General features: G+C 48.8%; 2 long non-coding RNA genes across 2 annotated transcripts; both read left to right on the top strand.

Annotated features, from left to right (window-relative positions):
- The first annotated feature begins 5105 nt into the window (after positions 1 to 5105).
- LOC130491818 (uncharacterized) lies at positions 5106 to 8110 on the top strand. Its single transcript, XR_008933866.1, has 4 exons — positions 5106 to 5124; positions 7086 to 7115; positions 7827 to 7874; positions 8038 to 8110. It is a non-coding gene; the product is annotated as an uncharacterized LOC130491818 (long non-coding RNA).
- A 668-nt stretch (positions 8111 to 8778) lies between these two features.
- LOC130491798 (uncharacterized) lies at positions 8779 to 11562 on the top strand. The gene is made up of 4 exons (XR_008933864.1): positions 8779 to 8836; positions 10440 to 10484; positions 10827 to 10889; positions 11517 to 11562. It is a non-coding gene; the product is annotated as an uncharacterized LOC130491798 (long non-coding RNA).
- Positions 11563 to 15854: the final 4292 nt, after the last annotated feature.

Below are 15854 nucleotides of genomic sequence, written 5' to 3'. Positions count from 1 at the left end.
GGATGCTTTGGAGGGCGGGCTCTATAGCATTGCACCCCACTGAGATCCCGGTCCTCCCCAGGCTCCATCCTCAAATTCCCAGGAATTTCCCAACTTGGCGTTGGCAACCCTAGGAAGTCCTGTCCTCCTCCATGGTGTCACAGCCTAAGGGGTCGAGTGGATTGACTAAATGAGGAGCCTGTACTCTGTGGGAGGATGCCAGGCAACTTGGAGACAGGTGGCAGAAGGTGATCCAGGGGGAGAGAAACTCTGGTAGACCATTGGCCACTTTGTGGAGAGGAAGGGAATAAACGCAGCATCCCTGGATTGCGCCCTAAGGGTCATTCTAGCTCTTGTTTCCTTTGCAGGGGTCCCTGGTGCTGGAGTGGGACTTCCAGGAACAGGATATTACCCAGGTAAGGATCAATATAACCATCAGCAGATGCTTCAGAGATGATGGCAAGGGTGGGGTGAGTGTGTGCATATGTGTGCGCGTGTGATATAGCCAGCTCCTGGATGCTGGCGTTTCCTGAACAGAGTCAGGGTCAGAGCCTGGCTGTTGACATTTCCCCAACAGTATCTGGAGATACTGCAGTTTACAGTATCTGAGAGCCAGCGTGATGTAGTGGTTAAGAGCGGTAGTTTGGAGCGGTGGACTCTGATCTGGAGAACCGGGTTTGATTCCCCACTCCCCCACAGGAGTGGCAGAGGCTAATCTGGTGAACCGGGTTGGTTTCCTCACTCCTACACACGAAGCCATCTGGGTGACCTTGGGCTAGTCACAACTCTCTTAGAGCTCTCTCAGCCCCACCACCTACCTCACAGGGTGTCTGTTGTGGGGAGTGGAAGGCAATTGTAAGGCGGTTCAATTCTCCCTTAAGTGGTAGAGAAAGTCGGCATATAAAAGCCAACTCTTCTTCTTCTTCCTATAACCTGGTTGTCAAGCTCATGTGCCCATGTCCGTCCAGCGCTTTTGAACAGTTTGCTGAATAATGATGATTTATTTATTTTGTTTATGGTCCTAAACACCTCCCTTAAGTGAATAGGAACTTCCTCCAATCACTTCCGATCACCTCCGGATCACTTCAGATGCGAATGGACGTTTTTTTTCTTCTTCTGCCCTCTGCAGGAGCTGGCGTCGGAGGCCTGGGGGTAGGCGGACTCGGGACCGGAGTTGGAGGAGGTGAGTTCCTGCTAGAAGCGTTCTTTTCTGCAAGGTGAGGAAAGTGGAAGGCAGGCAAACACCTTTCTGGGCAACAGTCCTCCCTCTTTTCTTTAGTAGGAATTTATTACTAAAGAGTATCTCCTTTAGGAGCCCCGTGGCGCAGAGGGGTAAGCTGCAGTACTGCAGTCAAAAGCTCTGCTCACAACCTGGGTTCGGTCCCGACGGAAGTTGGTTTCAGGTAGCCGACTCAAGGTTGACTCCGCCTTCTATCCTTCCGAGGTCGGTCAAATGAAGACCCAGTTTGCTGGGGGTAAAGGGGAGATGACTGGGGAAGGCACTGGCAAACCACCCCATAAACAAAGTCTGCCTAGGAAACGTTGGGATATGACGTCACCCCATGGGTCAGGAATGACCTGGTGCTTGCACAGGGGACCTTTACCTTACCTTTACCTACCTCCTTTACATGTATGTATGTATTTATTTTATCAAATTTCTACCCTGCCCTCCCTGGCAAAAGCCGGGCATATAAGAACATAAGAAAGGCCCTGCTGGATGAGACCCAGGCCTACCAAGTCCAGTAGTCTGTTCACACAGTGGCCAACCAGGTGCCTCTAGGAAGCCCACAACCAAGACGACTGCAGCAGCATTCTCCTGCCTGTGTTCCACAAGACGTCTTCTGGTGTCTTTGGATTGCCTTTTATCCCATTTTCTAGTTCTGTCTTGAAACCTTTCCGGCAAAATTCTTCAGGTGCATCACGTCCTGGGAAAGAAGCATTTTCAAAAAGGGACAAAGACATTTTCAGAAGGGTTGCAGGCTGGTAGGGTGGAGGGAAGAGAAGGTTTCCTCTCTGCATGCCGCCCTTATCTCATCGCGGCGCCTGTTATTTCCTCTGTAGGGTTCGGTGCTGGAGCGAAACCACCCAAACCGGGTAAGTGGCCGCAGTTCCCACACTGCCCTCCTCCTTCTTATGACTTGTGAAAACAATGGGGCTCACTTCTGACTGGCCTTTCCTTGCTAGGGGAAGATGTTGCACATGGCAACATCAGATAGATAACCAGTTTGGAATCTTTCTTCCCGAGTCTCCCCAATTCTTGGGTTTTGCTCAGAATTCTGGCACAGGGAGGCTCCACAGTAAACCACCTCCCATACCATCCCTTTCTCTCCTTGAAAAAGAATCCATCATCTCCGGAAAGCGCAGCAGAGGGGTCACGATCCGCAAATCAAATTTATTGAATACAGTCCAAGACCAATAAAAATAGAATCAATACAATAGTTCAGACTTCCAGAATATCAATTAACTCATGGGGGGGGGGGAAACATTTAAAATTGTAGAATCACAGAATTATACAATATCTTATAAAACTTATAGCTAAAAAGCCTATATATGGCTTACCCAAATTTCCTAACCTTGTAGGCTAAAGGTTATTGCTAAAAAGCCTATATATGGCTTACCCAAATTTTCCTAATCTTCTAGTCTATCCAACCAAATTTGGCGACCTTAAAAGTGATCTCTTGATTTTTATCTGCTAGCATTAGAGAGAGGAGAATCCTTCTGTTTTTACCGGGATGGCGGGAAATTATGGGGGCAATCAGAGTTTACCTAATATGACTATAGGTATTGCACCTGGGTCACATCTTACCTAGTTTAAAGCAGGGCTTTTCTCCTCCTCCTGGCTCATGTGTAATATATATATATATATCCCTGGCTCGTGTGCAATATATATCCCTCAGCCTTTTTCATCCCTCTTCCCCACTGGCCCTGCCAAAGGGAGGCAAGCCCACAGTCCCCCAGTTGAAATGGAGAGAAAGCACCCCTCCCTTTTCGACTCTTGTCCTTGATTCTGGTCTTCTATGCAAGGCTGTTTCCCTCGCTGTCACCCCTTCGATGACATTGAATCTTTGTCTTGATTATGCATGCCGTTTCCGACTGCCAGAGGTCACCTCGCTCTCCCCCCACCTCTCCACGTGTTTTGCCCACGTCTTTAGATACCTGTTTTATCTCGAATTTGAAAATGTGGGCAAAACGCAGGGAAACGCAGGGGGAGAGCGAGGCGGCCTCTGGTCGGAAACAGCATGTGTGATCAAGACAAAGACATGAACACATGAAACTGCCTTCTACTGAATCAGACCCTTGGTCCATCGAAGTCAGTATTGTCTACTCAGACTGGCAGTGGCTCTCCAGGGTCTCAGGCAGAGGTCTTTCACATCACCTACTTGTCTAGTCCCTTCAACTGGAGATGCTGGGGATTGAACCTGGGACATTCTTCATGCCAAGCAGATGCTCTACCACTGAGCCACGGCCCCTCCCATGATCCCATGACCTGAAGTCATTGGAGGAGTGGCGGCGAAGGAAACAACCTTACATAAAAGAATTCTGTGTTAACTTGCTTTTTATGCTTTCTTTTCTTTCCCTGCAGGTGTCGGAGCACTAGGTAAGTTTGTCTCGCTTGAGATCTCCAGCCATGCAACGGGAAAGGCTCTAGCCAAGTGCAGGGACAGGCCAGGATGTCGTGTGATTTGTGGGTGGAGCGTGGCACGTATTTAAATGCCGCCAGAGGTTGGTTCTTTCCACAGCCACGTCAAATAGTTCAGAATGGGTTGGGTTGAGGAAGATAGCGAGAGAGGATACTGCATGCCAAGGACTTTGGAAGCAAGGACTTTCACCATGAAAAGGTGATGGAGCTCAGCTTTCCTTCTCTGCCCCAGGAGGCGTCTATCCAGGAGGGGCTTACCCAGGAGGTTTCTATCCAGGTGCTGGAGCTGCAGGAGCTGCTGGAGCTGCTGCAGCCTATAAAGCCGCTGCCAAGGCTGGTAAGTGGATGCCCTTGATGCCACTGCCCACCCTGCCCCTCAGAACCCTTCTGTGCCATCGCCACAATCTCACACCAGTTTGGAGCGGTGGACTCTAATCTGGAGAACCAGGTATGATTCCCTACTCCTCCACATGAGCGGCGGAGGCTAATCTGGCAAACCGGGTTGGTTTCCCCACTCCTGTACATGAAGCCAGCTGAGTGTCCTTGGGCTAGTCACAGCTCTCTTAGAGCTCTCTCAGCCCCACCTACCTCACAGGGTGTCTGTTGTGGGGAGGGGAGGGGACAGTGATTGTAAGCCCATTTGATTCTTCCTTAAGTGGTAGAGAAAGTCGGCATATAAAAACCAACTCTTCTTCTTCTTCTGAAATAATCACCCCCAGGATGGATTTGTTTTCTTTTCAACATCTCCACTCTGTACACATGGTTCTAAAGCCCCATGCATGTTGTGCCACAGGAGATACATTAATTACAAAATTAAAGGGCATGATGAACTCAAAGGCCGCATCCATGGAGGAAGCTGAAGGCTGCATATTTGCATGATTCTCTGGTCTGGCATGTACACTATCTGCAATGGTAGTGATTGGTTCATTCAGTCACTCCTAATGTAGACACACAGTAGAGTTATCTGGCATCAGAGGAGTTTGCCTGTTGCATCTCTGCATTATGTACTGATCTGGCTTTGTCTTCCTTTCACTCAACCAGCCTCTACTTGTATATGTGTATGAGATAAGCAGAGCACATTTCTACTCTTCACTGGGTACTATTGGAGCATTCATTGACTTCTAATTCAGAGACACAGTGGAATTGCTCGTCCTCAGAGATAGCTATTGGGTACTCTCTGCATGAGTTATTGCTCTGCACTCGCCTCCTCCCAGTCATGAGATGCATCCAGAACACAGACTCATACCGAAGCAATTTGAAGACTCATGGGCTAAGCTGAACTCAGCCGGCACTGCTATTGTGCCCTGCTGTCAGCTACCACAACTTGGGCTGCCACCTACACTTCAAGTTCTGCTGTGCCTTTCCTTAAGCAGCTGCCGGTGCTGGTCTTCCTGGAGGCGTAGCTGGAGGCGTTGGTGTACCTGGAGGCGGCGTGCCCGGAGGCGTACCTGGGGGCGTGCCTGGGGGACTACCAGGGGGTGTCCCAGGGGGTGTTGGCATACCTGGTAAGCTGTTTTCATCTATCTGTCTCCAGAAGCTTGCATGTCATATTGGTGCCCAAAGCAAGGAAACTATAAAACTGCCTCATACTGAGTCAGACCTTTCAGGGCCGGAATCAGCATACCTTGATGTGGGGCAGCTGCCTTGGCCCAGGCTTCTAGGGGGTTCATTGCTGCTGACCCCCCCTCCCTGCTCCTTTGCTAACACTGTGCTACCCATGGTCCCAGCGGTACACTCTTCACAATGCCACCAGGGAAAGGGTTGGGGTGGTGCAGATGGGCAGTGGGAAGCCTCGCAAACAGCCAGGGGAAGGACACAGGAGGGAGGGGCTGTGGCTCAGTGGAAGAGTCTCTGCTTTGTGTGCAGAAGGTCCCCAGGTTCAATCCCCAGCATCTCCAGTTAAAGGGACTAGGCAAGTAGGTGATGTCAAAGACCTCAGCCTGAGACCCTGAAGAGCTGCTGCCAATGTGAATAGACAATACTGACTTCGATGGACCAAGGGTCTGATTCAGTATAAGGCAGCTTCATGTGTTTATGTGACACATAGGTGGGAGGCATGAGGATGGGTGGGAGGAAATGAGGGTGTGAGCAGGGCCTGGTGGTTGGCAGAGGAGGGGGGGACTGGCAACTCTGCCCGGGCCTCCCCAAACCTGCTGCTGGCCCTGACGAACCATTGGTCCATTTCGTCTTGGACTGTCAATCCTTAATCAGTAGAGGCTTATCAGGGATCTCAAGCAGAGATCTTCCTCCGCTGGTTTGGAATGCTGGACTCTGATCTGGAGAACCAGGTTTGATTCCCCACTCCTACACATGAGCGGCGGACACTAATCTCATGAACCGGGTTTGATTCCCCACTCCTACACAAGGCCAGCTGGGTGACCTTGGGCTAGTCGCACTCTCTCAGCCCCACCTACCTCACAAGGTGCCTGTTGTGGGGAGGGGAAGGGAAGGTTATTTTAAGCCGGTTTGATTCTCCCTTAAGTGGTAGAGGAAGTCGGCATTTAAAAACCAACTCTTCTTCTTCTTTCTTAGCCCTGAAACTTAGGATCTAGCGGCAATGGAACCTTCTGCTTTCAAAGCAGGTTCTCTGCAGCCCTTCACATACTCAGGTTAGGGAAGCAGAGGATGATCCAAAAGGAAGGTTATGACAAGTGTCCGTTTTTGACAACCCATCTCTCTGGACTTCCTGTTCGCTCAGGGAAAGAATGTCAACCCACAACGTCCGGTGTGGCAGGGCAACTATTCAGCCCTCATAAGCCTCCCCCTTGCTGAAATAGACCCATTACCCTGCTTTTGATTGAATGAGGAGCCCATCATATCTTTGGGTGGGACAAGAAGCCAAATCCCTAAAGTTCAAACCACTTCATGTCTAATCACTATGAGTCAGATCTTCTCCCCAGACCACCATCTTTGATTTCCTAGAATAGCAGATCTGTTTCAGCCAGAAGTGAATTTCTCCTCAATTTCCCAGCTGAAAAGACTTTGATCAAAACCCTATGTGCTTTCTCAAGTGCAGAAAGGTAGCAAAGCAATTGCAAACCCACCTTCCTTCAGAACACATGAACATGAACACATGAAGCTGCCTTATACTGAATCAGTCCCTTGGCCCATCAAAGTCAGTATTGTCTACTCAGACCGGCAGTGGCTCTCCAGGGTCTCAGGCAGGGGTCTTTCACATCACCTACTTGCCTGGTCCCTTTAACTGGAGATGCCAGGAGTTGAACCTTGGACCTTCTGCATGCCAAGCAGAGACTCTACCACTGAGCCACGGCTCCTCCCCATTGATTGATTCGGAGAGACTTCTAGAAGTACATTTGAAAGAACCGTTCTACTCTACTCACCAGCATACCAAGAGGGGTGCTTCAAGAGGGCCGTGTAAAATCAGTTGCGTGCAGGGTGCATTTGTACTGAGACAATTGTAAACAGTAACCACACTGATGGTTTTCTCTCTGTCATCCCTTTCTAGGCGTTGGAGCCAAACCGGGGAAAATCCCTGGTAAGTCGGCAGGAAAACCTGGGTTCAAATGAGGGATGAAGAAAAGGTGTGCAATTATGAGGGGGGGGGGGTCGTGAGAGGAGAAACATGCCTAACCTTCGCCTCGTGACACACAGTGATTCTCAGCCTCACTTGCTCCACCTGTAAAATCGGAGTTTAAAACAGAGCCAGCGTAGTGTAATGGTTAAGAGCGGAGGTTTGGCGCGGTGGACTCTGATCTGGAGAACCGGGTTTGATTCCCCACTCCTACACACGAAGCCAGCTGGGTGACCTTGGGCAAGTCACATTCTCTCAGCCTCACCTACCTCACAGGGTGTCTGTTGTGGGGAGGGGATGGGAAGGTGATTAAAAGCCGGTTTGAGTCTCCCTTAAATGGTAGAGAAAGTCGGCATATTAAAACCAACTCTTCTTCTCCTCCTCCTCCTCCTCCTCCTCCTCCTCCTTGGGCAAATAAGCCAAAGGGGAATGGCAGCCATATTGCAGCGGCAACTGGCGACTCTGTGTAAAGGCACTGTAGGAGCCCGATTTGGTTTGGGGAAATAACATGGGGAGGATGCAGGAGCCCCTCCTCCCCCTGGGCCATGGTCCCAATCCAAATCGGTGCCGCTTTTACCCAGAGTCACTATCCCGGGACTCACGGTAGCAAAAAGGCTGCCTGTCCTCATCTCACGTAAAACGAGAATGCACGGCTTCCTTTTCCTTCCTTGGCAGGTGTCGGGATCCCCGGAGGTCTCCCTGGCGGCGTGCTTCCCGGCACTGGTGAGTGGTCCCTTTGCCTGTCCCATCCTACAGTCGTTCAGACAAAGGAGAGCTGACCGCTCCCGTTCCAATTTCAGCAAACGCTCAAACGTTCAAACCCGTCATGTCAAAGTGGGGGGGGGGAATGTCAGGTTATAACTTCCTTTCGCTGTTGTTGTTGCAGGTATCCGTTATCCTGGGGTAGGGGTGTTGCCGGGCGTGCCAATTGGAAGCGGAGTCAAGCCAAAAGTCCCAGGTAGGTGTCCTCCTACAACAAGCCTCCTTGGTACCAGAAACCTTCCCCCTGTTCAGGCTTTTAAATGGCTTCCCAGCTGAACGTTGACACTAGCTCTTCAGCGTGGTGTAGTGGTTAAGAGCGGTGGTTTGGAGCTGTGGACTCTGATCTGGAGAACCGGGTTTGATTCCCCACTCCTCCACATGAGCGGCGGAGGCTAATCTGGTGAACTGGATTTATTTCCCTGCTCCTCCACACGGAACCAGCTAGGTGACCTTGGGCTAGTCACACACTGTCAGCCCCACCTACCTTGCAGGGTGAATGTTGTGGAGAGGGGAAGGGAAGGTGATTGTAAGCCGGTTTGATTCTTCCTCCTCCTCCTCCTCCTCCTCCTCCTTCTTCTTCTCCTCAAAATGTCATGCTGCCAGTCCTCTGCACATGGTGATGGACACTGCTAATTTTCTCTTTGCCTTTCAGGAGCAGGAGGTGGTGGCTTCGCGGGAATCCCTGGTAAGTTGGGTTGCTGTAAAAGCATATTCCCCCCTCCGGCTCCAGCACAGCCTAAGGGGCCCTGTAGCTTGCTTCGCTGGCTGTGGAAGAGGACAGCGGGACTAGATGGGGTTGCAGGGAGTCTGTAAGCCTCGTTCTGATGGTTCTCTCTCTTTGTTGGCTTTAGGATTTGGAGCCTTTGGGGGGCAGCAACCAGGACTACCTCTGGGCTACCCCATCAAGGCGCCTAAGCTCCCTGGTAAGCTAGAACTTTAAACCACAGCAACAACAACAAAGGTTCTCTTTCTGGGATCCGCACTTAGATATGGTAAATCAGCAATATCTGCATACAGTTTTGCAGACTGGAGCCACCGGAAGCCTGTGGATGGAGTATAGAACTAGGACCTGGAAGCTATAGTTTCAAATGCCACCGCTGGTCATGGACTCAGTATCTGTGATCGTGGATGTCTCGTTCTGGCTCAGTTCCCTCCATGTAAAGAAAAGAAAGGAAAGGAAAGGAACAAAAGCCACTGTCGTTGATAGGGTTGTTGGGAAGGGGTACTTCAGAAAAAGATCGTCACTCGCACTAGAAATGTCCAGTGAATCTCATTTGTAAGAACACGATGTGTAGCCATGTTAGTCTGTCACTAGCAGTAGAAAAGAGCAAGAGTCCAGTAGCATCTTAAAGATTAACAAAATTTTTGGCAGGGTATGAGCTTTCGTGATCTGAAGAAGTGGCTCACAAAAGCTCATACCCTGCCAGAAATTTTGTTAGTTTTTAAGGTGCTACTGAACTCGTTCATTTGTGAGAATTAATGGGACTTATTTTGTGCTGATTGACAGATCATCCGTTTCAAAGGCAGCTGGCGGGTTTTAAAGCAAACGCATCCTCTCCCGTTAAAACACCAGCCAATTAAAACATTCTAGAAGTCACTCTGGGAGGGAAGGTGGCAGGGTATAGCCCGATCTCATCAGATCACATTTGCTGATTTTTTCCCCCTGTTGAACTTTCCTCCCAGAAATTTAAATTCTGAATGCAAATTAAATTCATTTACTCTTGACCACCTGGATTAAGGGGAGTGACTGTGGCTCAGTGGCAGAGCATTTGTTTGGCGTTTAGAAGGTCCCAGGTTCAATCCCTGGCATCTCCAGCTAAACAGATCGAATGGGAGGCGGTGTGAAAGATCTCTGCCTAAGATCTCAGAGAACTACTGCTGAGTCTGAGTAGACAATACTGACCTTGATGGACCAAGGGTCTGATTCAGTATAAGGCAGCTTCTTGTATAAGGAAGCTAGGCAGGGGCAGCGACGGAAGCTTTTAGGGATAGAAGTGGAGAGCAGAAGAACTGGGGTTGGAAAGGGCTTAAAAAAAATAACTTCTACCCACAGTTAAACTTACAGATAAAACATCAAAATCATCATATAAAAAGTGAAATTGTCTCCCTCTCCTCTACTAATTCTGGTTAGTGTTTTTTAAAAATACATCTTTGTTTTATAAATGCCTGGAATTTGGCAAAAGGGGTGAGGGGGGAGAAAATCTGGAGAGGAAGGCTGTTTTTTCGGGGGGGGGGGTTATTGGCTCACCCATTATATTTTAAAAGCCTGTGTCCAGAGACAATCTGCTCTCTACTTATAAACGTTAAAGAAATGAAAAAGAAGAGAAAATGATATCCCAGAACAGTGCAGGCTATTTTCCATGAATCCATGTTGGGTATTTTAGAAAATAACTGGGGTGGGGAAAGAAAACTTGTAGCTTTCTTGTGGGGACAAAATACTTCAATGCTGCCCTGTGGCCAGTTGTAACAGAGAATGGATGGGCCGACTCCTTTTATGGGGGCTTCATATGTTGATTCTCTTTCCAGGTGGTTATGGGCTGCCCTACACCACGGGGAAGTTACCATATGGTGGTGAGTGGCTCGTCTTTCATATGCCCAGTCCGTTGCTCTAGACTATACAAGAAAAAAACAGCAGTGGCCCAAGGGAGGTGGGACTTGAAGAAAGTGACTCTGGTGGGGTGGGCCCTGGCTTCCCCTAGATTGTCACCCGGAGGCCACCCACAGGTACCCAGGAGCCAAATGCTGGAAAGGGGCTTTTGCGAATTCTCAGTCAACTGACTTCTGTGAGCCATGTGCAACGAACTACGCGGTTCTGATTTTTCTCTTTTAAAAGCCGTGCTTCAGGAAGAGCTCCTTAGATTTGCTTTAAGCAGCAACAAGCCATGCAGATCTGCTTTCTCTTTGCGTTTGTAGGTAATGGAGCTCGCGGGGTGCTCGGTGGAGCTGGAGGAAAGGGTGGCTACCCCACGGGCACGGGTAAGTTGCAACCCCTTGGTTGAGTACCAGATACTGGGGGGCATAAGCCCTGCTGGATCAGGCCAAAGGTCCATCTAGTCGAGGATCCTATTTCTCATAGGGGCCAATCAGATGCTGCCATGAAGTTCATCAAGAGGGTATGAAATAAATGGCCCTTCCCCAGCTGTTTCCTTCCAGCAACTAATGTTCACAGCTACACTGCTCCTGAATGTGGAAGTTCTGTTTTTCAGCATCACTAATAACTGTTGAAAGACCTTTGTGTCAAACAGTGGAACACCTTACTGGTGGGGTTAATTGGACTTGAGGGAGATGTGTGTAGGTAGGGTAGATCACTAAAGCTTTGGTCTTTGTTCTGGTTTTTGTTGTTGTTGTTAAAGCCATGAAGTTTTAGCTTTATACACACACATGCACTTGTGTGTGTGTGTGTGTGTGTGTGTGTTTATACACATATACCATATGAATTATTTGTCAAAGCCAAGCAGCTCAACCAGACTGACTGCAAACAGCAGAGAACAAAATTTGTAGACAAAAATATTAAAATAAATTAAATGAGAAATGGTTGCATCCCTAAGTTACACGTGGGAGCCCAAAATCCCACCTCTGAGGCTCTTTTTGTTTCTCTGCCAGGTGTAGGAGCCCAGGCAGCAGCCGCAAAAGCAGCTGCGAAATACGGTGAGTAACTTGCTGGGGAAACCACAAGGAATGCCAAGAGCCCTGATTGCCTATAAATTTTAGCCATCTATAATCCCGCTCACCCTGAATATCTCAATTAAAAATCTTGATTAGAAGCACCACAGACCAAACGTTAACCTGTTCCTCTTGAACATCCAAAGGGATAAGGCCCGGCAAGTCTCTGTGGGTACACAATCTGTAGTGCCACCCTGAAAAAGGCCCCGCTGTATCAGCATTGCTGCTGTTCTTGGAGGAATGGGGAAGGGGACCTCACTTTAGAAGGCCCTCCATGAACCAGTGAAGGGAAAAATCAGAAATGAAAGAAATGGCGAGTGCAATGGAATATACAGAAGCAGCTCAACTTAGAGTAACCTGTACAACCTGCTCTCTCTCCAGGTTTCTTTGAGATGCCTACACAGATTTTTTGGGAAAGTTTTCACTTCTTTCCACAGGTGTTCCCATATATCCCAAATTTGCCTTTCCCAGCTTTTTTTTTTTTTTTTTTTTGCAATGTAACTATAGAGCTTTTATTTATTCAGGCTATTATTAATTGGCCATTTCTCCTCCACCCCAAAATACCCCAAACGTTATAAATGTATACTGGTATTTAGCTATATGATTTTGGGGACAGAATTGGGAAGAGGAATTGAGATGGCTTGGAATAATGGGATTCTGAAAGTAAGTCAGAGTACAAAGGCTCCTTTGCTGCTGGTCTTTACTTTGCAAAGACTCATCCACCATCGGATTGCCAGCTGTGGGTTGGGAAATTCTTTAAGATTTGGGAGGCAGAGTTTAGGGAGGAGTAGGGTTTGGGGAGGGGAAAGAGCTCAGTAGATATGTGATGCCAGAGTCCACTCTCCAAAAATGCCATTTTTTCCATGGGAACTGATCTTTGTAATATGGAGATAAGCTGCAATTCTAGGAGAACTCCAGCCCCCACCCAGAGGTTGGCAACCCTAATCCACCATCGCCTCCCTGAGCCTAAAATGACAGGCTGCCATTCACTCTGGTCTCTTTCCCAAGGAGCAGGAGCCGGTGTTCTGCCTGGGGCTGGCGTCCTTCCAGGAGGTTTGGTGCCTGGTGGCGGTGTCCTTCCAGGAGGTATAGGTAAATGTCATGGGGAGGTGGGCTGAGTCCTGTGAATATAAGCTTTGCCTTGCTGGATGTCACCAAGATGGCCTCTCCATGCTTGGCCTCCAGCAGGAACCAACTGGAAATTTGGAGACTCACACAGGGCCGGAAAGGGATGCGTATCAGGGAAAATCTGTCCCTGCTTGGGCAGAGGGTCCCGCGTTCAGCTATCCTTTCTAATAGCCATTCACAGAATTGTAAGAACCTGAGCAGGTCCAGACCAAGCGTCGATATAGAGTAGCTTCGTTTTCCCACCGTGGTCAACCACAGGAGGGGCTGTGGCTCAGTGGTAGAGCATCTGCTTGGCATTCAGAAGGTCCCAGGTTCAATCCCCGACATCTCCAGTTAAAGGGACCAGGCAAGTAGGTGATGTAAAAGACCCCTGCCTGAGACCCTGGAGAGCCCCTGCCAGTCTGAGAGGACAATACTGACTTGGTTGGACCAAAGGTTTGATTCAGTATAAGGCAGCTTCATGTGTTCATGTATTTTGGGTTGGATTCATCTGTCTGTGCTTTGGGTTGGATCCAGCCTGCTTTTTTGCACAATCTCTGCCAATTCCCGTCCTGACTGTCTCCCCCATCCCATGGGCCTAAAACACAGAATAAAAGGCATATACATACATACATACATACATACATACATACATACATACATACATACCTCCAGCTAGTACCTGGAGGTTGGCAGCCCTACTGTGGAGCTACCCTTTGTCATTCCTGAGTTTTACCCGGCAGTGACATAGCTATGTCAGTGACATCGCACCCTCCATGTCCCTGCCCCCAGCCCTCCTGCCGGTTGTCAGGCACAGGCTGGCAACCCTCCATAGCCTCTTTGGTGGTCAAAGGGGGCTCTCCCCTTCCCTTAACACCAGCAGAAAAGCTGATTGGATCCAGCCCATTGTTATTCATATCTTCAGGACCACCTCTCCTAGTATACCCCCCTGAAGGACATTATGATACATAAATAAAATACACATTTGAAAGTAGCATCTTCTGAACGTCTCCAATTGTTCCGCAGGAGTGGGGGGTCCGGCGGCGGCGGCAGCAGCGGCTAAAGCGGCAGCCAAAGCAGCGGCTTATGGTGGTGAGTTGGCTTGCCTTGCATCGCAAATCCAATACTGGGGTTAGGAGTCTGAACCGAACCAGAAGATTGATTGTGATTTGGGGCGCTGCCAAACTTTTTTTAAAGGGCAAGGGGGGAGGGTGCGATTTGGAGGAAAGAAGTGGTGGAGTGCCCTCTCCTCCTCAGCATCTTCTCTGTGCTCCCTCCCCGCAGCTGTTTTTCACCCAGGCCACAGCCAGTCATGTCTGATAACCAGGCTGGAGAAAAGCCCTTCTCCCCCACTCCCATCCAAATCAACCTCCTCCCTGCCATTTTTCATACGTTCGCTGAACCCTGCATCTTTTGCCGAGCGATCGATTCGGCCCTTTTCACCCAGTATTCTGAGCTATGGATCCTCGTTGGCGTCAAGGTATATCGTTCATGGACTGGGCAGTCTTTCTGAGCACTTATTTCGCACAGAGAGTAAGATCTGAGGTATGGGGAGGGAGGCGGCTGTCGTCTGGAAAAACCCCAAGCCAAAAGACATGTGTCTAGGCAAATGGGAACCTTTGCACCTCATTTTCCTCTGATGCACCCAGATGACAGGCGATGTTCTTGTGGGGAATAGCTGGACACTAGGCTGCCAGTTCTGAGAAGGACGGGGTTTGGGGAGGGGAGGGGGGGACTTCAATGGTGTATAATGCCATAGAGCAGGGGTGTCAAACATATGGCCCAGGGGCCGGATCAGGCCCCTTGAGGGCTCTTATCTGGCCGGTGAGGCAGCTGAGGCAGCCACCCTACTCCCCCACCCCGGTTCCTGATCTGGGCTGGCGAGCCCACCCCAGTCCCAAGGTGCCAATGATTTAAAAAACTGTTAAATAAAAGAAAATACTGTAAGAGTGTTATTGTGTTAAGCATGTTTTATTTTGAGTAAAAAATAAAGCAAAACAATAATACAGTTAATTGGTTTTGCCTGTCTTCTATAAAGTTTGTATCTCCGGTACCTGCATTAAATTTTATGGTACACACGGCCCGGCCCAACAAAATGACATTTATGTCATATCTGGCCCTCATAACAAATGAGTTTGACACCTCTGCCATAGAGTCCCCTGTCCAAAGCAGCCATTTTCTCCAGGTGAACCGATCTCTATCGCCTGGAGAGCAGTTGTAATAGCAGGAGATCTCCAGTTACCACCGGGAGGTTGGCAACCGTACTTGACACCCATTTGTATTGGCATGGCGCCGATTATCCGAGGTTGTCCCAGCAGGGCATCTGTTTCAGGTTGGAAGCAAGTGGATGGCAGGGAGCAGTGCAATTATTATTATTATTATTATTATTATTATTATTATTATTATTATTATTATTATTATTATTATTGCGGTCCTTGACCAGTATTACAAAGTTAAAACATCGTGGGAGCCCTGCAAATTGTAAGAGGGGCGCATTTCCCCCTCTTCGAATCAGGTTTCATTAGCTGGCGCATCTGTAAAAGTAGAGAAGGGGCTAGGAGCTCATTCCTTTTTCTTGCAAATGACTCTATTTTTGAAGCTTTTCATAGCAAGCCTCGCAGTATTTTTATGAACAAGGCAACCCAAGCCCCTGGGTTGTGAACGAAGCCTTGTTTTGTTTCCAAAATGAGAACTCCCGGAGCTTGAAGCCGCCGGGCTACTTTCTTTCCTCAAAACTTGATTGTTGATAAATGCAAAAGCAGGAAAATTACATCTGATAATTGGCAACAATTAGAGGGGGGCAATTTTTACTAGAAAAGCTCTCAGAAGGGAAACGTTTAAGAAGCCTTTCCCCACCCCCGCCCCCTGGGGGAGTTTTTAGCAGCAAATACAGCTTTTGCAGCTGCATTTTATAGAACGAGTGAACACGTCAAAGGGAAAAAACTTTATGTGATCCAGCATCACACACAGCTTAGTCCTAATAGGGATTGAGAGCCGGCAGTTTTTGAGAATATAATTATTTCATGGCAAACCCAGGTCTCCCGGTTATTTCTTAATGCTTAGCATTTGTATAGCCCTGTCAGAGGTAAAAGTGCTTCATGTGTGTAACCTAGTTGTAATCTGTACAACGCTCCTGTAAAGCAGGCCAGTATTATTACCCCCACACTGGAC

This window comes from Euleptes europaea, chromosome 19 (genome assembly GCF_029931775.1).
Source record: "Euleptes europaea isolate rEulEur1 chromosome 19, rEulEur1.hap1, whole genome shotgun sequence".
Lineage (NCBI taxonomy): Eukaryota > Metazoa > Chordata > Lepidosauria > Squamata > Sphaerodactylidae > Euleptes > Euleptes europaea.
Note: the sequence above shows the minus strand (reverse complement) of the source record. Positions and strands in the feature narration are given on the sequence as shown.